Here is a 21,236-nt window from a genome sequence, read left to right as displayed (position 1 = left end):
CCCCCTCCCCCCAATCGACCGAGTCTCCTTAGGTAGGTCTCACATTGTGAGCCATCTGGGCAAAACTCTTCCCTCCCCCCTGCCCGAGTCTCCTTCGGTAGGTCTCACACTGTGAGCCATCCAGGCAGAGCTCTTCCCCCCACCATCCCCAGAGTCCCCTTAGGTAGGTCTCACACTGTGAGCCATCTGGGCAAAACTCTTCCCTCCCCCCCTGCCCGAGTCTCCTTAGGTAGGTCTCACACTGTGAGCCATCTCGGCAGAACTCTTCCCTCCCCCCTGCCCGAGTCTCCTTGGATAGGTCTTACACTGTGAGCCATCTCAGCAGAACTCTTCCCACCCCCCTGCCCGAGTCTCCTTAGGTAGGTCTCACACTGTGAGCCATCTGGGCAGAACTCTTCCCCCCCACCATCCCCTGAGTCTCCTTCGGTAGGTCTCACACTTTGAGCCATCCAGGCAGAACTCTTCCACACCCCCCACTCCGCCCGAGTCTCCTTGGGTAGGTCTCACATTGTGAGCCATCTAGGCAGACCTCTTCCCCCCTCCATCCCCCGAGTCTCCTCAGGTAGGTCTCACAATGTGAGCCATCTGGGCAGAACTCTTCCCTCCCCCCTGCCTGAGTCTCCTTCGGTAGGTCTCACACTGTGAGCCATCCAGGCAGAACTCTTCCCCCCCTCCCCCCCATCGCCCGAGTCTCCTTAGGTAGGTCTCACACTGTGAGCCATCCAGGCAGAAATCTTCCCTCCCCCCTGCCCGAGCCTCCTCAGGTAGGTCTCACACTGTGAGCCATCCAGGTAGAACACTTCCCTCCTCACTGCCCGAGTCTCCTTAGGTAGGTCCCACACTGTGAGCCATCCAGGCAGAACTCTTCCACCCCTCCCCCCAATCGCCCGAGTCTCCTCAGGTAGGTCTAACATTGTGAGCCATCTAGGAAGAGCTCTCCCCCCATTTCCCCCCCCCCCCTGCCCGAGTCTCCTTCGTTAGGTCACACACTGTGAGCCATCTGGGCAGCACTCTCCCCCCCCCCCCCTCACCATCCCCTTAGTCTCCTTAGGTCGGTCTCACACTGTGAGCGATCCAGGCAGAACTCTCCCCCCCCCCCCCCCCCCATCGCACGAGTCTCCTTGGGTAGGTCTCACATTGTGAGCCATATCGGCAGAACTCTTCCCCCCCACTCCGCACGAGTCTCCTTGGGTAGGTCTCACACTGTGAGCCATCTGGGCAGAAATCTTCCCCGCCACCCTCTTGCCCGAGTCTCCTTAGGTAGGTCTCACACTGTGAACCATCTGGGCACAACTCTCACCCCCCCCCCCTCCCCACCCGAGTCTCCTCAGGTAGGTCTCACACAGCAGAACACTTCCCCCCACCATCCCCCGTTTCCTTTGGTAGGTGCCACACTGTGAGCCATCCAGGCAGAACTCTTCCCCCCTCCCACCAATCGCCCAAGTCACCTTAGGTAGGCCTCACACTGTGAGCCATCTAGGCAGAGCTCTTCACCCCACCATCCCCCGAGTCTCCTTAGGTAGGTCCCACATTGTGAGCCATCCAGGCAGAACTCTTCCCCCCTCCCCCCAATCGCCCGAGTCTCCTCAGGTAGGTCTCACACTGTGAGCCATCCAGGCAGAACTCTTCCACCCACCCCCCCACTCCGCCCGAGGCTCCTTGGGTAGGTCTCACATTGTGGGCCATCTAGGCAGAGCTCTCCCCCACTCCCCCCCCCCCCCCTGTCCGAGTCTCCTTAGGTAGGTCTCACACTTTGAGCCATCCAGGCAGAACTCTTCCACCCCCCTCCCTCCCCCCCCACTCTGCCCGAGTCTCCTTGGGTAGGTCTCACTGTGAGCCATCTGGGCAGAACTCTTCCCCGCCCCCTGCTCGGGTCTCCTGAGGTAGGTCTCACACTGTGAGCCATCCAGGCAGAACTCTTCCACCCCCCCCCCCCCACTCCATCCGAGTCTCCTTGGGTAGGGCTCACATTGTGAGCCATCGAGGCAGAGCTCTTCCCCCCACCATCCCCCGAGTCTCCTTCGGTACGTCGCACACTGTGAGCCATCTGGGCAGAACTCTTCGCCCCCACCATCCCCCGAGTCTCCTTAGGTAGGTCTCACACTGTGAGCCATCTGGGCAGAACTCTTCCGCCCCACCCCCCTGCCCGAGTCTCCTTGGGTAGGTCTCACATTGTGAGCCATCCAGGCAGAGCTCGTCCCCCCACCATCCCCAGAGTCTCCTTAGGTATGTCTCACACTGTGAGCCATCTGGGCAAAACTCTTCCCTCCCCCCTGCCCGAGTCTCCTTCAGTAGGTCTCACACTGTGAGCCATCCAGGCAGGACTCTTCCCTCCCCTCCCCCCCATCGCACGAGTCTCCTTAGGTAGGTCTCACACTGTGAGCCATCTGGGCAGAACTCTTCCCCCCCCCCCCCCCCCGCCCGAGTCTCCTGAGGTAGGTCTCACACTGTGAGCCATCCAGGCAGAACTCTTCCCCCCCCTCCCCCCAATCGACCGAGTCTCCTTAGGTAGGTCTCACATTGTGAGCCATCTGGGCAAAACTCTTCCCTCCCCCCTGCCCGAGTCTCCTTCGGTAGGTCTCACACTGTGAGCCATCCAGGCAGAGCTCTTCCCCCCACCATCCCCAGAGTCCCCTTAGGTAGGTCTCACACTGTGAGCCATCTGGGCAAAACTCTTCCCTCCCCCCTGCCCGAGTCTCCTTAGGTAGGTCTCACACTGTGAGCCATCTCGGCAGAACTCTTCCCTCCCCCCTGCCCGAGTCTCCTTGGATAGGTCTTACACTGTGAGCCATCTCAGCAGAACTCTTCCCACCCCCCTGCCCGAGTCTCCTTAGGTAGGTCTCACACTGTGAGCCATCTGGGCAGAACTCTTCCCCCCCACCATCCCCTGAGTCTCCTTCGGTAGGTCTCACACTTTGAGCCATCCAGGCAGAACTCTTCCACACCCCCCACTCCGCCCGAGTCTCCTTGGGTAGGTCTCACATTGTGAGCCATCTAGGCAGACCTCTTCCCCCCTCCATCCCCCGAGTCTCCTCAGGTAGGTCTCACAATGTGAGCCATCTGGGCAGAACTCTTCCCTCCCCCCTGCCTGAGTCTCCTTCGGTAGGTCTCACACTGTGAGCCATCCAGGCAGAACTCTTCCCCCCCTCCCCCCCATCGCCCGAGTCTCCTTAGGTAGGTCTCACACTGTGAGCCATCCAGGCAGAAATCTTCCCTCCCCCCTGCCCGAGCCTCCTCAGGTAGGTCTCACACTGTGAGCCATCCAGGTAGAACACTTCCCTCCTCACTGCCCGAGTCTCCTTAGGTAGGTCCCACACTGTGAGCCATCCAGGCAGAACTCTTCCACCCCTCCCCCCAATCGCCCGAGTCTCCTCAGGTAGGTCTAACATTGTGAGCCATCTAGGAAGAGCTCTCCCCCCAATTCCCCCCCCCCCCTGCCCGAGTCTCCTTCGTTAGGTCACACACTGTGAGCCATCTGGGCAGCACTCTCCCCCCCCCCTCACCATCCCCTTAGTCTCCTTAGGTCGGTCTCACACTGTGAGCCATCCAGGCAGGACTCTTCCCTCCCCTCCCCCCCATCGCACGAGTCTCCTTAGGTAGGTCTCACACTGTGAGCCATCTGGGCAGAACTCTTCCCCCCCCCCCCCGCCCGAGTCTCCTGAGGTAGGTCTCACACTGTGAGCCATCCAGGCAGAACTCTTCCCCCCCTCCCCCCAATCGACCGAGTCTCCTTAGGTAGGTCTCACATTGTGAGCCATCTGGGCAAAACTCTTCCCTCCCCCCTGCCCGAGTCTCCTTCGGTAGGTCTCACACTGTGAGCCATCCAGGCAGAGCTCTTCCCCCCACCATCCCCAGAGTCCCCTTAGGTAGGTCTCACACTGTGAGCCATCTGGGCAAAACTCTTCCCTCCCCCCTGCCCGAGTCTCCTTAGGTAGGTCTCACACTGTGAGCCATCTCGGCAGAACTCTTCCCTCCCCCCTGCCCGAGTCTCCTTGGATAGGTCTTACACTGTGAGCCATCTCAGCAGAACTCTTCCCACCCCCCTGCCCGAGTCTCCTTAGGTAGGTCTCACACTGTGAGCCATCTGGGCAGAACTCTTCCCCCCCACCATCCCCTGAGTCTCCTTCGGTAGGTCTCACACTTTGAGCCATCCAGGCAGAACTCTTCCACACCCCCCACTCCGCCCGAGTCTCCTTGGGTAGGTCTCACATTGTGAGCCATCTAGGCAGACCTCTTCCCCCCTCCATCCCCCGAGTCTCCTCAGGTAGGTCTCACAATGTGAGCCATCTGGGCAGAACTCTTCCCTCCCCCCTGCCTGAGTCTCCTTCGGTAGGTCTCACACTGTGAGCCATCCAGGCAGAACTCTTCCCCCCCTCCCCCCCATCGCCCGAGTCTCCTTAGGTAGGTCTCACACTGTGAGCCATCCAGGCAGAAATCTTCCCTCCCCCCTGCCCGAGCCTCCTCAGGTAGGTCTCACACTGTGAGCCATCCAGGTAGAACACTTCCCTCCTCACTGCCCGAGTCTCCTTAGGTAGGTCCCACACTGTGAGCCATCCAGGCAGAACTCTTCCACCCCTCCCCCCAATCGCCCGAGTCTCCTCAGGTAGGTCTAACATTGTGAGCCATCTAGGAAGAGCTCTCCCCCCAATTCCCCCCCCCCCTGCCCGAGTCTCCTTCGTTAGGTCACACACTGTGAGCCATCTGGGCAGCACTCTCCCCCCCCCCCCCCTCACCATCCCCTTAGTCTCCTTAGGTCGGTCTCACACTGTGAGCCATATCGGCAGAACTCTTCCCCCCCACTCCGCACGAGTCTCCTTGGGTAGGTCTCACACTGTGAGCCATCTGGGCAGAAATCTTCCCCGCCACCCTCTTGCCCGAGTCTCCTTAGGTAGGTCTCACACTGTGAACCATCTGGGCACAACTCTCACCCCCCCCCCCCCCTTCCCGCCCGAGTCTCCTCAGGTAGGTCTCACACAGCAGAACACTTCCCCCCACCATCCCCCGTTTCCTTTGGTAGGTGCCACACTGTGAGCCATCCAGGCAGAACTCTTCCCCCCTCCCACCAATCGCCCAAGTCACCTTAGGTAGGCCTCACACTGTGAGCCATCTAGGCAGAGCTCTTCACCCCACCATCCCCCGAGTCTCCTTAGGTAGGTCCCACATTGTGAGCCATCCAGGCAGAACTCTTCCCCCCTCCCCCCAATCGCCCGAGTCTCCTCAGGTAGGTCTCACACTGTGAGCCATCTCGGCAGAACTCTTCCCACCCACCCCCCACCCCCCCTCCCCTGCCCGAGTCTCCTGAGGTTGGTCTAACATTGTGAGCCATCTAGGAAGAGCTCTCCCACACTCCCCCCCCCCCCCCCCGCCCGAGTCTCCTGAGGTAGGTCTCACACTGTGAGCCATCCAGGCAGAACTCTTCCCCCCCTCCCCCCAATCGACCGAGTCTCCTTAGGTAGGTCTCACATTGTGAGCCATCTGGGCAAAACTCTTCCCTCCCCCCTGCCCGAGTCTCCTTCGGTAGGTCTCACACTGTGAGCCATCCAGGCAGAGCTCTTCCCCCCACCATCCCCAGAGTCCCCTTAGGTAGGTCTCACACTGTGAGCCATCTGGGCAAAACTCTTCCCTCCCCCCTGCCCGAGTCTCCTTAGGTAGGTCTCACACTGTGAGCCATACAGGCAGAACACTCCCCCCCCCCCCCCCCCCCACTCTGCGCGAGTCTCCTTGGGTAGGGCTCACACTGTGAGCCATCTGGGCAGAACTCTTCACCCCCACCCCCAGCCTGAGTCTCCTTAGGTAGGTCTCACACTTTGAGCCATCCAGGCAGAACACTCCCCCCCCCCCCCACTCTGCGCGAGTCTCCTTGGGTAGGGCTCACACTGTGAGCCATCTGGGCAGAACTCTTCACCCCCACCCCCTGCCCGAGTCTCCTTAGGTAGGTCTCACACTGTGAGCCATCCAGGCAGAGCTCTTCCCCCCACCATCCCAGAGTCTCCTTAGGTAGGTCTCACACTGTGAGCCATCTGGGCAAAACTCTTCCCTCCCCCCTGCCCGAGTCTCCTTAGGTAGGTCTCACACTGTGAGCCATCTCGGCAGAACTCTTCCCTCCCCCCTGCCCGAGTCTCCTTGGATAGGTCTTACACTGTGAGCCATCTCAGCAGAACTCTTCCCACCCCCCTGCCCGAGTCTCCTTAGGTAGGTCTCACACTGTGAGCCATCTGGGCAGAACTCTTCCCCCCCCACCATCCCCTGAGTCTCCTTAGGTAGATCTCACACTTTGAGCCATCCAGGCAGAACTCTTCCACACCCCCCACTCCGCCCGAGTCTCCTTGGGTAGGTCTCACATTGTGAGCCATCTAGGCAGACCTCTTCCCCCCTCCATCCCCCGAGTCTCCTCAGGTAGGTCTCACAATGTGAGCCATCTGGGCAGAACTCTTCCCTCCCCCCTGCCTGAGTCTCCTTCGGTAGGTCTCACATTGTGAGCCATCCAGGCAGAGCTCTTCCCCCCACCATCCCCCGAGTCTCCTTCGGTAGGTCTCACACTGTGAGCCATCCAGGCAGAACTCTTCCCCACCCCCCACTCTGCCCGAGTCTCCTTGGGTAGGTCTTACACTGTGAGCCATCTCGGCAGAACTCTTCCCACCCCCCTGCCCGAGTCTCCTGAGGTAGGTCTCACACTGTGAGCCATCCAGGCAGAACTCTTCCACCACCCCCCACTCCACCCGAGTCTCCTTGGGTAGGTCTCACATTGTGAGCTATCCAGGCAGAGCTCTTCCCCCCACCATCCCCCGAGTCTCCTACGGTAGGTCTCACACTGTGAGCCATCCAGGCAGAACTCTTCCCCACCCCCCACTCTGCCCGAGTCTCCTTGGGTAGGTCTTACACTGTGAGCCATCTCGGCAGAACTCTTCCCACCCCCCCTGCCCGAGCCTCCTGAGGTAGGTCTCACACTGTGAGCCATCCAGGCAGAACTCTTCCACCACCCCCCACTCACCCGAGTCTCCTTAGGTAGGTCTCACACTGTGAGCCATCTCGGCAGAACTCTTCCCTCCCCCCTGCCCGAGTCTCCTTGGATAGGTCTTACACTGTGAGCCATCTCAGCAGAACTCTTCCCACCCCCCTGCCCGAGTCTCCTTAGGTAGGTCTCACACTGTGAGCCACTGGGCAGAACTCTTCCCCCCCACCATCCCCTGAGTCTCCTTAGGTAGATCTCACACTTTGAGCCATCCAGGCAGAACTCTTCCACACCCCCCACTCCGCCCGAGTCTCCTTGGGAAGTCTCACATTGTGAGCCATCCAGGCAGAGCTCTTCCCCCCACCATCCCCCGAGTCTCCTTCGGTAGGTCTCACACTGTGAGCCATCCAGGCAGAACTCTTCCCCACCCCCCACTCTGCCCGAGTCTCCTTGGGTAGGTCTTACACTGTGAGCCATCTCGGCAGAACTCTTCCACCCCCCTGCCCGAGTCTCCTGAGGTAGGTCTCACACTGTGAGCCATCCAGGCAGAACTCTTCCACCACCCCCCACTCCACCCGAGTCTCCTTGGGTAGGTCTCACATTGTGAGCCATCCAGGCAGAGCTCTTCCCCCCACCATCCCCCGAGTCTCCTACGGTAGGTCTCACACTGTGAGCCATCCAGGCAGAACTCTTCCCCACCCCCCACTCTGCCCGAGTCTCCTTGGGTAGGTCTTACACTGTGAGCCATCTCGGCAGAACTCTTCCCACCCCCCTGCCCGGGTCTCCTGAGGTAGGTCTCACACTGTGAGCCATCCAGGCAGAACTCTTCCACCACCCCCCACTCCACCCGAGTCTCCTTGGGTAGGTCTCACATTGTGAGCCATCCAGGCAGAGCTCTTCCCCCCACCATCCCCAGAGTCTCCTTAGGTAGGTCTTACACTGTGAGCCATCTCGGCAGAACTCTTCCCACCCCCCTGCCCGAGTCTCCTTAGGTAGGTCTCACACTGTGAGCCATCTGGGCAGAACTCTTCCCCCCCACCATCCCCTGAGTCTCCTTAGGTAGGTTACAACTGTGAGCCATCCAGGCAGAACTCTTCCCTCCCCCTCCATCGCCCGAGTCTCCTTAGGTAGGGCTCACATTGTGAGCCATCTAGGCAGAGCTCTTCCCCCCCTCCATCCCCCGAGTATCCTCAGGTAGGTCTCACAATGTGAGCCATCTGGCAGAACTCTTCCTCCCCCCTGCCTGAGTCTCCTTCGGTAGGTCTCACACTGTGAGCCATCCAGGCAGAACTCTTCCCCCCCCTCCCCCCCCCCCCCATCGCCCGAGTCTCCTTAGGTAGGTCTCACACTGTGAGCCATCTGGACAGAACTCTTCACCCCCCCTCCCCCCCCCCCCCCACTCTGCCGAGTCTCCTTGGGTAGGTCTCACTGTGAGCCATCTGGGCAGAACTCTTCCCCGCCCCCTGCCCGGGTCTCCTGAGGTAGGTCTCACACTGTGAGCCATTTGGGCAGAACTCTTCGCCCCCCCACTGCCCGTGTCTCCTTAGGTAGGTCTCACATTGTGGGCCATCTAGGCAGAGCTCTCCCCCACTCCCCCCCCCCCTGTCCGAGTCTCCTTAGGTAGGTCTCACACTTTGAGCCATCCAGGCAGAACTCTTCCACCCCCCTCCCCCCCCCCCCCCCCACTCTGCCCGAGTCTCCTTGGGTAGGTCTCACTGTGAGCCATCTGGGCAGAACTCTTCCCCGCCCCCTGCCCGGGTCTCCTGAGGTAGGTCTCACACTGTGAGCCATCCAGGCAGAACTCTTCCACCCCCCCCCCCCCACTCCACCCGAGTCTCCTTGGGTAGGCTCACATTGTGAGCCATCGAGGCAGAGCTCTTCCCCCCACCATCCCCCCGAGTCTCCTTCGGTACGTCGCACACTGTGAGCCATCTGGGCAGAACTCTTCGCCCCCCACCATCCCCCGAGTCTCCTTAGGTAGGTCTCACACTGTGAGCCATCTGGGCAGAACTCTTCCGCCCCACCCCCCTGCCCGAGTCTCCTTGGGTAGGTCTCACATTGTGAGCCATCCAGGCAGAGCTCGTCCCCCCACCATCCCCAGAGTCTCCTTAGGTATGTCTCACACTGTGAGCCATCTGGGCAAAACTCTTCCCTCCCCCCTGCCCGAGTCTCCTTCGGTAGGTCTCACACTGTGAGCCATCCAGGCAGGACTCTTCCCTCCCCTCCCCCCCATCGCACGAGTCTCCTTAGGTAGGTCTCACACTGTGGAGCCATCTGGGCAGAACTCTTCCCCCCCCCCCCTGCCCGAGTCTCCTGAGGTAGGTCTCACACTGTGAGCCATCCAGGCAGAACTCTTCCCCACCCCCCACTCTGCCCGAGTCTCCTTGGGTAGGTCTTACACTGTGAGCCATATGGACAGAACTCTTCCCCCCACCATCCCCTGAGTCTCCTTAGGTAGGACTCACACTGTGAGCCATACAGGCGGAGCACTTCCCCCCCCCCCCCACTCAGCACGAGTCTCCTTGAGTAGGGCTCACAATGTGAGCCATTTGGGCAGAACTCTTCACCCCCACCCCCAGCCTGAGTCTCCTTAGGTAGGTCTCACACTTTGAGCCATCCAGGCAGAACTCTTCCACCCCCCCGCCCCCCCCCCCTACTCCGCCCGAGTCTCCTTGGTTCGATCTCACATTGTGAGCCATGTAGGCAGAGCTCTCCTCCACTCCCCCCCCCCCCCCTGCCCGAGTCTCCTTAGGTAGGTCTCACACTTTGAGCCATCCAGGCAGAACTCTTCCCTCCCCCCCCCACTCCGCCCGAGTCTCCTTAGGTAGGTCTCACACTGTGAGCCATATGGGCAGAACTCTTCCCCCCCCCCCCCCCCCCACTCTCGCCCGAGTCTCCTTGGGTAGGTCTCACATTGTGAGCCATCCAGGCAGAGCTCTTCCCCCCACCATCCCCAGAGTCTCCTTAGGTATGTCTCACACTGTGAGTCATCTGGGCAAAACTCTTCCCTCCCCCCTGCCCGAGTCTCCTTAGGTAGGTCTCACACTGTGAGCCATCTGGGCAGAACTCTTCCCTCCCTCCCCCCCATCGCTCGAGTCTCCTGAGGTAGGTCTCACACTGTGAGCCATCCAGGCAGAACTCTTCCACCACCCCCCACTCCACCCGAGTCTCCTTGGGTAGGTCTCACATTGTGAGCCATCCAGGCAGAGCTCTTCCCCCCACCATCCCCCGAGTCTCCTTCGGTAGGTCTCACACTGTGAGCCATCCAGGCAGAACTCTTCCCCACCCCCCACTCTGCCCGAGTCTCCTTGGGTAGGTCTTACACTGTGAGCCATCTCGGCAGAACTCTTCCCACCCCCCTGTCCGAGTCTCCTGAGGTAGGTCTCACACTGTGAGCCATCCAGGCAGAACTCTTCCACCACCCCCCACTCCACCCGAGTCTCCTTGGGTAGGTCTCACATTGTGAGCCATCCAGGCAGAGCTCTTCCCCCCACCATCCCCCGAGTCTCCTACGGTAGGTCTCACACTGTGAGCCATCCAGGCAGAACTCTTCCCCACCCCCCACTCTGCCCGAGTCTCCTTGGGTAGGTCTTACACTGTGAGCCATCTCGGCAGAACTCTTCCCACCCCCCCCTGCCCTAGTCTCCTGAGGTAGGTCTCACACTGTGAGCCATCCAGGCAGAACTCTTCCACCACCCCCCACTCCACCCGAGTCTCCTTGGGTAGGTCTCACATTGTGAGCCATCCAGGCAGAGCTCTTCCCCCCACCATCCCCAGAGTCTCCTTAGGTAGGTCTTACACTGTGAGCCATCTCGGCAGAACTCTTCCCACCCCCCTGCCCGAGTCTCCTTAGGTAGGTCTCACACTGTGAGCCATCTGGGCAGAACTCTTCCCCCCAACCATCCCCTGAGTCTCCTTAGGTAGGTTACACTGTGAGCCATCCAGGCAGAACTCTTCCTCCCCCTCCATCGCCCGAGTCTCCTTAGGTAGGGCTCACATTGTGAGCCATCTAGGCAGAGCTCTTCCCCCCCTCCATCCCCCGAGTATCCTCAGGTAGGTCTCACAATGTGAGCCATCTGGGCAGAACTCTTCCCTCCCCCCTGCCTGAGTCTCCTTCGGTAGGTCTCACAATGTGAGCCATATAGGCAGAACACTTCCCCCCCCCCCACTCTGCGCGAGTCTCCTTGGGTAGGGCTCACACTGTGAGCCATCTGGGCAGAACTCTTCACCCCCACCCCCAGCCTGAGTCTCCTTAGGTAGGTCTCACACTTTGAGCCATCCAGGCAGAACTCTTCCACACACCCCCATCGCCCGAGTCTCCTTAGGTCGGTCTCGCACTGTGAGCCATTTGGGCAGAACTCTTGCCCCCCACTGCCCGTGTCTCCTTAGGTAGGTCTCACACTGTGAGCCATCCAGGCAGAACTCTTCCACCCACCCCCCACTCCGCCCGAGTCTCCTTGGGTAGGTCTCACATTGTGGGCCATCTAGGCAGAGCTCTCCCCCACTCCCCCCCCCCTGTCCGAGTCTCCTTAGGTAGGTCTCACACTTTGAGCCATCCAGGCAGAACTCTTCCACCCCCCTCCCTCCCCCCCCCACTCTGCCCGAGTCTCCTTGGGTAGGTCTCACTGTGAGCCATCTGGGCAGAACTCTTCCCCGCCCCCTGCTCGGGTCTCCTTAGGTAGGTCTCACACTGTGAGCCATCCAGGCAGAACTCTTCCACCCCCCCCCCCCCCCCACTCCACCCGAGTCTCCTTGGGTAGGGCTCACATTGTGAGCCATCGAGGCAGAGCTCTTCCCCCCACCATCCCCGAGTCTCCTTCGGTACGTCGCACACTGTGAGCCATCTGGGCAGAACTCTTCGCCCCCACCATCCCCCGAGTCTCCTTAGGTAGGTCTCACACTGTGAGCCATCTGGGCAGAACTTTTCCGCCCCACCCCCCTGCCCGAGTCTCCTTGGGTAGGTCTCACATTGTGAGCCATCCAGGCAGAGCTCGTCCCCCCACCATCCCCAGAGTCTCCTTAGGTATGTCTCACACTGTGAGCCATCTGGGCAAACTCTTCCCTCACCCCTGCCCGAGTCTCCTTCAGTAGGTCTCACACTGTGAGCCATCCAGGCAGGACTCTTCCCTCCCCTCCCCCCCATCGCACGAGTCTCCTTAGGTAGGTCTCACACTGTGAGCCATCTGGGCAGAACTCTTCCCCCCCCCCCCCCCCGCCGAGTCTCCTGAGGTAGGTCTCACACTGTGAGCCATCCAGGCAGAACTCTTCCCCCCCTCCCCCCAATCGACCGAGTCTCCTTAGGTAGGTCTCACATTGTGAGCCATCTGGCAAAACTCTTCCCTCCCCCCTGCCCGAGTCTCCTTCGGTAGGTCTCACACTGTGAGCATCCAGGCAGAGCTCTTCCCCCCACCATCCCCAGAGTCCCCTTAGGTAGGTCTCACACTGTGAGCCATCTGGGCAAAACTCTTCCCTCCCCCCTGCCCGAGTCTCCTTAGGTAGGTCTCACACTGTGAGCCATCTCGGCAGAACTCTTCCCTCCCCCCTGCCCGAGTCTCCTTGGATAGGTCTTACACTGTGAGCCATCTCAGCAGAACTCTTCCACCCCCCTGCCCGAGTCTCCATAGGTAGGTCTCACACTGTGAGCCATCTGGGCAGAACTCTTCCCCCCCACCATCCCCTGAGTCTCCTTCGGTAGGTCTCACACTTTGAGCCATCCAGGCAGAACTCTTCCCCACACCCCACTCCGCCCGAGTCTCCTTGGGTAGGTCTCACATTGTGAGCCATCTAGGCAGACCTCTTCCCCCTCCATCCCCCGAGTCTCCTCAGGTAGGTCTCACAATGTGAGCCATCTGGGCAGAACTCTTCCCTCCCCCCCTGCCTGAGTCTCCTTCGGTAGGTCTCACACTGTGAGCCATCCAGGCAGAACTCTTCCCCCCCTCCCCCCCATCGCCCGAGTCTCCTTAGGTAGGTCTCACACTGTGAGCCATCCAGGCAGAAATCTTCCCTCCCCCCTGCCCGAGCCTCCTCAGGTAGGTCTCACACGCCATCCAGGTAGAACACTTCCCTCCTCACTGCCCGAGTCTCCTTAGGTAGGTCCCACACTGTGAGCCATCCAGGCAGAACTCTTCCACCCCTCCCCCCAATCGCCCGAGTCTCCTCAGGTAGGTCTAACATTGTGAGCCATCTAGGAAGAGCTCTCCCCCCAATTCCCCCCCCTCCCCCTGCCCGAGTCTCCTTCGTTAGGTCACACACTGTGAGCCATCTGGGTAGCACTCTCCCCCCCCCCCCTCACCATCCCCTTAGTCTCCTTAGGTCGGTCTCACACTGTGAGCGATCCAGGCAGAACTCTCCCCCCCCCCCCCCCATCGCACGAGTCTCCTTGGGTAGGTCTCACACTGTGAGCCATATCGGCAGAACTCTTCCCCCCCCACTCCGCACGAGTCTCCTTGGGTAGGTCTCACATTGTGAGCCATCTGGGCAGAAATCTTCCCCGCCACCCTCTTGCCCGAGTCTCCTTAGGTAGGTCTCACACTGTGAACCATCTGGGCACAACTCTCACCCCCCCCCCCCTCCCCACCCGAGTCTCCTCAGGTAGGTCTCACACAGCAGAACACTTCCCCCCACCATCCCCCGTTTCCTTTGGTAGGTGCCACACTGTGAGCCATCCAGGCAGAACTCTTCCCCCCTCCCACCAATCGCCCAAGTCACCTTAGGTAGGCCTCACACTGTGAGCCATCTAGGCAGAGCTCTTCACCCCACCATCCCCCGAGTCTCCTTAGGTAGGTCCCACATTGTGAGCCATCCAGGCAGAACTCTTCCCCCCTCCCCCCAATCGCCCGAGTCTCCTCAGGTAGGTCTCACACTGTGAGCCATCCAGGCAGAACTCTTCCACCCACCCCCCCACTCCGCCCGAGTCTCCTTGGGTAGGTCTCACATTGTGGGCCATCTAGGCAGAGCTCTCCCCCACTCCCCCCCCCCTGTCCGAGTCTCCTTAGGTAGGTCTCACAATTTGAGCCATCCAGGCAGAACTCTTCCACCCCCCTCCCTCCCCCCCCACTCTGCCCGAGTCTCCTTGGGTAGGTCTCACTGTGAGCCATCTGGGCAGAACTCTTCCCCGCCCCCTGCTCGGGTCTCCTGAGGTAGGTCTCACACTGTGAGCCATCCAGGCAGAACTCTTCCACCCCCCCCCCCCCACTCCACCCGAGTCTCCTTGGGTAGGGCTCACATTGTGAGCCATCGAGGCAGAGCTCTTCCCCCCACCATCCCCCGAGTCTCCTTCGGTACGTCGCACACTGTGAGCCATCTGGGCAGAACTCTTCGCCCCCACCATCCCCCGAGTCTCCTTAGGTAGGTCTCACACTGTGAGCCATCTGGGCAGAACTCTTCTGCCCCACCCCCCTGCCCGAGTCTCCTTGGGTAGGTCTCACATTGTGAGCCATCCAGGCAGAGCTCGTCCCCCCACCATCCCCAGAGTCTCCTTAGGTATGTCTCACACTGTGAGCCATCTGGGCAAAACTCTTCCCTCCCCCCTGCCCGAGTCTCCTTCAGTAGGTCTCACACTGTGAGCCATCCAGGCAGGACTCTTCCCTCCCCTCCCCCCCATCGCACGAGTCTCCTTAGGTAGGTCTCACACTGTGAGCCATCTGGGCAGAACTCTTCCCCCCCCCCCCCCCGCCCGAGTCTCCTGAGGTAGGTCTCACACTGTGAGCCATCCAGGCAGAACTCTTCCCCCCCTCCCCCCAATCGACCGAGTCTCCTTAGGTAGGTCTCACATTGTGAGCCATCTGGGCAAAACTCTTCCCTCCCCCCTGCCCGAGTCTCCTTCGGTAGGTCTCACACTGTGAGCCATCCAGGCAGAGCTCTTCCCCCCACCATCCCCAGAGTCCCCTTAGGTAGGTCTCACACTGTGAGCCATCTGGGCAAAACTCTTCCCTCCCCCCTGCCCGAGTCTCCTTAGGTAGGTCTCACACTGTGAGCCATCTCGGCAGAACTCTTCCCTCCCCCCTGCCCGAGTCTCCTTGGATAGGTCTTACACTGTGAGCCATCTCAGCAGAACTCTTCCCACCCCCCTGCCCGAGTCTCCTTAGGTAGGTCTCACACTGTGAGCCATCTGGGCAGAACTCTTCCCCCCCACCATCCCCTGAGTCTCCTTCGGTAGGTCTCACACTTTGAGCCATCCAGGCAGAACTCTTCCACACCCCCCACTCCGCCCGAGTCTCCTTGGGTAGGTCTCACATTGTGAGCCATCTAGGCAGACCTCTTCCCCCCTCCATCCCCCGAGTCTCCTCAGGTAGGTCTCACAATGTGAGCCATCTGGGCAGAACTCTTCCCTCCCCCCTGCCTGAGTCTCCTTCGGTAGGTCTCACACTGTGAGCCATCCAGGCAGAACTCTTCCCCCCCTCCCCCCCATCGCCCGAGTCTCCTTAGGTAGGTCTCACACTGTGAGCCATCCAGGCAGAAATCTTCCCTCCCCCCTGCCCGAGCCTCCTCAGGTAGGTCTCACACTGTGAGCCATCCAGGTAGAACACTTCCCTCCTCACTGCCCGAGTCTCCTTAGGTAGGTCCCACACTGTGAGCCATCCAGGCAGAACTCTTCCACCCCTCCCCCCAATCGCCCGAGTCTCCTCAGGTAGGTCTAACATTGTGAGCCATCTAGGAAGAGCTCTCCCCCCATTTCCCCCCCCCCCCTGCCCGAGTCTCCTTCGTTAGGTCACACACTGTGAGCCATCTGGGCAGCACTCTCCCCCCCCCCCCCCTCACCATCCCCTTAGTCTCCTTAGGTCGGTCTCACACTGTGAGCGATCCAGGCAGAACTCTCCCCCCCCCCCCCCCCCCATCGCACGAGTCTCCTTGGGTAGGTCTCACATTGTGAGCCATATCGGCAGAACTCTTCCCCCCCACTCCGCACGAGTCTCCTTGGGTAGGTCTCACACTGTGAGCCATCTGGGCAGAAATCTTCCCCGCCACCCTCTTGCCCGAGTCTCCTTAGGTAGGTCTCACACTGTGAACCATCTGGGCACAACTCTCACCCCCCCCCCCTCCCCACCCGAGTCTCCTCAGGTAGGTCTCACACAGCAGAACACTTCCCCCCACCATCCCCCGTTTCCTTTGGTAGGTGCCACACTGTGAGCCATCCAGGCAGAACTCTTCCCCCCTCCCACCAATCGCCCAAGTCACCTTAGGTAGGCCTCACACTGTGAGCCATCTAGGCAGAGCTCTTCACCCCACCATCCCCCGAGTCTCCTTAGGTAGGTCCCACATTGTGAGCCATCCAGGCAGAACTCTTCCCCCCTCCCCCCAATCGCCCGAGTCTCCTCAGGTAGGTCTCACACTGTGAGCCATCCAGGCAGAACTCTTCCACCCACCCCCCCACTCCGCCCGAGGCTCCTTGGGTAGGTCTCACATTGTGGGCCATCTAGGCAGAGCTCTCCCCCACTCCCCCCCCCCCCCCTGTCCGAGTCTCCTTAGGTAGGTCTCACACTTTGAGCCATCCAGGCAGAACTCTTCCACCCCCCTCCCTCCCCCCCCACTCTGCCCGAGTCTCCTTGGGTAGGTCTCACTGTGAGCCATCTGGGCAGAACTCTTCCCCGCCCCCTGCTCGGGTCTCCTGAGGTAGGTCTCACACTGTGAGCCATCCAGGCAGAACTCTTCCACCCCCCCCCCCCCACTCCATCCGAGTCTCCTTGGGTAGGGCTCACATTGTGAGCCATCGAGGCAGAGCTCTTCCCCCCACCATCCCCCGAGTCTCCTTCGGTACGTCGCACACTGTGAGCCATCTGGGCAGAACTCTTCGCCCCCACCATCCCCCGAGTCTCCTTAGGTAGGTCTCACACTGTGAGCCATCTGGGCAGAACTCTTCCGCCCCACCCCCCTGCCCGAGTCTCCTTGGGTAGGTCTCACATTGTGAGCCATCCAGGCAGAGCTCGTCCCCCCACCATCCCCAGAGTCTCCTTAGGTATGTCTCACACTGTGAGCCATCTGGGCAAAACTCTTCCCTCCCCCCTGCCCGAGTCTCCTTCAGTAGGTCTCACACTGTGAGCCATCCAGGCAGGACTCTTCCCTCCCCTCCCCCCCATCGCACGAGTCTCCTTAGGTAGGTCTCACACTGTGAGCCATCTGGGCAGAACTCTTCCCCCCCCCCCCCCCCGCCCGAGTCTCCTGAGGTAGGTCTCACACTGTGAGCCATCCAGGCAGAACTCTTCCCCCCCCTCCCCCCAATCGACCGAGTCTCCTTAGGTAGGTCTCACATTGTGAGCCATCTGGGCAAAACTCTTCCCTCCCCCCTGCCCGAGTCTCCTTCGGTAGGTCTCACACTGTGAGCCATCCAGGCAGAGCTCTTCCCCCCACCATCCCCAGAGTCCCCTTAGGTAGGTCTCACACTGTGAGCCATCTGGGCAAAACTCTTCCCTCCCCCCTGCCCGAGTCTCCTTAGGTAGGTCTCACACTGTGAGCCATCTCGGCAGAACTCTTCCCTCCCCCCTGCCCGAGTCTCCTTGGATAGGTCTTACACTGTGAGCCATCTCAGCAGAACTCTTCCCACCCCCCTGCCCGAGTCTCCTTAGGTAGGTCTCACACTGTGAGCCATCTGGGCAGAACTCTTCCCCCCCACCATCCCCTGAGTCTCCTTCGGTAGGTCTCACACTTTGAGCCATCCAGGCAGAACTCTTCCACACCCCCCACTCCGCCCGAGTCTCCTTGGGTAGGTCTCACATTGTGAGCCATCTAGGCAGACCTCTTCCCCCCTCCATCCCCCGAGTCTCCTCAGGTAGGTCTCACAATGTGAGCCATCTGGGCAGAACTCTTCCCTCCCCCCTGCCTGAGTCTCCTTCGGTAGGTCTCACACTGTGAGCCATCCAGGCAGAACTCTTCCCCCCCTCCCCCCCATCGCCCGAGTCTCCTTAGGTAGGTCTCACACTGTGAGCCATCCAGGCAGAAATCTTCCCTCCCCCCTGCCCGAGCCTCCTCAGGTAGGTCTCACACTGTGAGCCATCCAGGTAGAACACTTCCCTCCTCACTGCCCGAGTCTCCTTAGGTAGGTCCCACACTGTGAGCCATCCAGGCAGAACTCTTCCACCCCTCCCCCCAATCGCCCGAGTCTCCTCAGGTAGGTCTAACATTGTGAGCCATCTAGGAAGAGCTCTCCCCCCAATTCCCCCCCCCCCCTGCCCGAGTCTCCTTCGTTAGGTCACACACTGTGAGCCATCTGGGCAGCACTCTCCCCCCCCCCTCACCATCCCCTTAGTCTCCTTAGGTCGGTCTCACACTGTGAGCCATCCAGGCAGGACTCTTCCCTCCCCTCCCCCCCATCGCACGAGTCTCCTTAGGTAGGTCTCACACTGTGAGCCATCTGGGCACATCTGGGCAGAACTCTTCCCCCCCCCCCCCGCCCGAGTCTCCTGAGGTAGGTCTCACACTGTGAGCCATCCAGGCAGAACTCTTCCCCCCCTCCCCCCAATCGACCGAGTCTCCTTAGGTAGGTCTCACATTGTGAGCCATCTGGGCAAAACTCTTCCCTCCCCCCTGCCCGAGTCTCCTTCGGTAGGTCTCACACTGTGAGCCATCCAGGCAGAGCTCTTCCCCCCACCATCCCCAGAGTCCCCTTAGGTAGGTCTCACACTGTGAGCCATCTGGGCAAAACTCTTCCCTCCCCCCTGCCCGAGTCTCCTTAGGTAGGTCTCACACTGTGAGCCATCTCGGCAGAACTCTTCCCTCCCCCCTGCCCGAGTCTCCTTGGATAGGTCTTACACTGTGAGCCATCTCAGCAGAACTCTTCCCACCCCCCTGCCCGAGTCTCCTTAGGTAGGTCTCACACTGTGAGCCATCTGGGCAGAACTCTTCCCCCCCACCATCCCCTGAGTCTCCTTCGGTAGGTCTCACACTTTGAGCCATCCAGGCAGAACTCTTCCACACCCCCCACTCCGCCCGAGTCTCCTTGGGTAGGTCTCACATTGTGAGCCATCTAGGCAGACCTCTTCCCCCCTCCATCCCCCGAGTCTCCTCAGGTAGGTCTCACAATGTGAGCCATCTGGGCAGAACTCTTCCCTCCCCCCTGCCTGAGTCTCCTTCGGTAGGTCTCACACTGTGAGCCATCCAGGCAGAACTCTTCCCCCCCCTCCCCCCCATCGCCCGAGTCTCCTTAGGTAGGTCTCACACTGTGAGCCATCCAGGCAGAAATCTTCCCTCCCCCCTGCCCGAGCCTCCTCAGGTAGGTCTCACACTGTGAGCCATCCAGGTAGAACACTTCCCTCCTCACTGCCCGAGTCTCCTTAGGTAGGTCCCACACTGTGAGCCATCCAGGCAGAACTCTTCCACCCCTCCCCCCAATCGCCCGAGTCTCCTCAGGTAGGTCTAACATTGTGAGCCATCTAGGAAGAGCTCTGCCCCCAATTCCCCCCCCCCCTGCCCGAGTCTCCTTCGTTAGGTCACACACTGTGAGCCATCTGGGCAGCACTCTCCCCCCCCCCCCCCCTCACCATCCCCTTAGTCTCCTTAGGTCGGTCTCACACTGTGAGCCATATCGGCAGAACTCTTCCCCCCCACTCCGCACGAGTCTCCTTGGGTAGGTCTCACACTGTGAGCCATCTGGGCAGAAATCTTCCCCGCCACCCTCTTGCCCGAGTCTCCTTAGGTAGGTCTCACACTGTGAACCATCTGGGCACAACTCTCACCCCCCCCCCCCCCTTCCCGCCCGAGTCTCCTCAGGTAGGTCTCACACAGCAGAACACTTCCCCCCACCATCCCCCGTTTCCTTTGGTAGGTGCCACACTGTGAGCCATCCAGGCAGAACTCTTCCCCCCTCCCACCAATCGCCCAAGTCACCTTAGGTAGGCCTCACACTGTGAGCCATCTAGGCAGAGCTCTTCACCCCACCATCCCCCGAGTCTCCTTAGGTAGGTCCCACATTGTGAGCCATCCAGGCAGAACTCTTCCCCCCTCCCCCCAATCGCCCGAGTCTCCTCAGGTAGGTCTCACACTGTGAGCCATCTCGGCAGAACTCTTCCCACCCACCCCCCACCCCCCCCTCCCCTGCCCGAGTCTCCTGAGGTTGGTCTAACATTGTGAGCCATCTAGGAAGAGCTCTCCCACACTCCCCCCCCCCCCCCCCGCCCGAGTCTCCTGAGGTAGGTCTCACACTGTGAGCCATCCAGGCAGAACTCTTCCCCCCCCTCCCCCCAATCGACCGAGTCTCCTTAGGTAGGTCTCACATTGTGAGCCATCTGGGCAAAACTCTTCCCTCCCCCCTGCCCGAGTCTCCTTCGGTAGGTCTCACACTGTGAGCCATCCAGGCAGAGCTCTTCCCCCCACCATCCCCAGAGTCCCCTTAGGTAGGTCTCACACTGTGAGCCATCTGGGCAAAACTCTTCCCTCCCCCCTGCCCGAGTCTCCTTAGGTAGGTCTCACACTGTGAGCCATACAGGCAGAACACTCCCCCCCCCCCCCCACTCTGCGCGAGTCTCCTTGGGTAGGGCTCACACTGTGAGCCATCTGGGCAGAACTCTTCACCCCCACCCCCAGCCTGAGTCTCCTTAGGTAGGTCTCACACTTTGAGCCATCCAGGCAGAACTCTTCCACACCCCCCCACTCCGCCCGAGTCTCCTTGGGCCATCTAGCCACCTAGGAAGAGCTCTCCCACACTCCCCCCCCCCCCCCCTGCCCGAGTCTCCTGAGGTAGGTCTCACACTGTGAGCCTTCCAGGCAGAACTCTTCTCCCACCTCCCCCCCACCCCATCGCCCGAGTCTCCTTAGGTTGGTCTCACAATGTGAGCCATCCAGGCAGAACTCTTCCACCCACCCCCCCACTCCGCCCGAGTCTCCTTGGGTCGGTCTCACATTGTGAGCCATCTCGGCAGAACTCTTCCCACCCCCCTGCACAAGTCTCCTTAGGTAGGTCTCACACGGTGAGCCATCTGGGCAGAACTCTTCCCCACCCCCCACTCCACCCGTCTCCTTGGGTCGGTCTCACATTGTGAGCCATCCAGGCAGAGCTCTTCCCCCCACAATCCCCAGAGTCTCCTTAGGTAGGTCTCACACTGTGAGCCATCTGGGCAAAACTCTTCCCTCCCCCCTGCCCGAGTCTCCTTAGGGAGGTCTCACACTGTGAGCCATCTCGGCAGAACTCTTCCCTCCCCCCTGCCCGAGTCTCCTTGGATAGGTCTTACACTGTGAGCCATCTCGACAGAACTCTTACCACCCCCCTGCCCGAGTCTCCTTAGGTAGGTCTCACACTGTGAGCCATCTGGGCAGAACTCTCCCCCCCCCACCATCCCCTGAGTCTCCTTAGGTA

Source organism: Myxine glutinosa, chromosome 1 (assembly GCF_964187855.1).
Source record: "Myxine glutinosa chromosome 1, kmMyxGlut1.1, whole genome shotgun sequence".
NCBI lineage: Eukaryota > Metazoa > Chordata > Myxini > Myxiniformes > Myxinidae > Myxine > Myxine glutinosa.
This window is presented reverse-complemented; position numbering follows the sequence as displayed.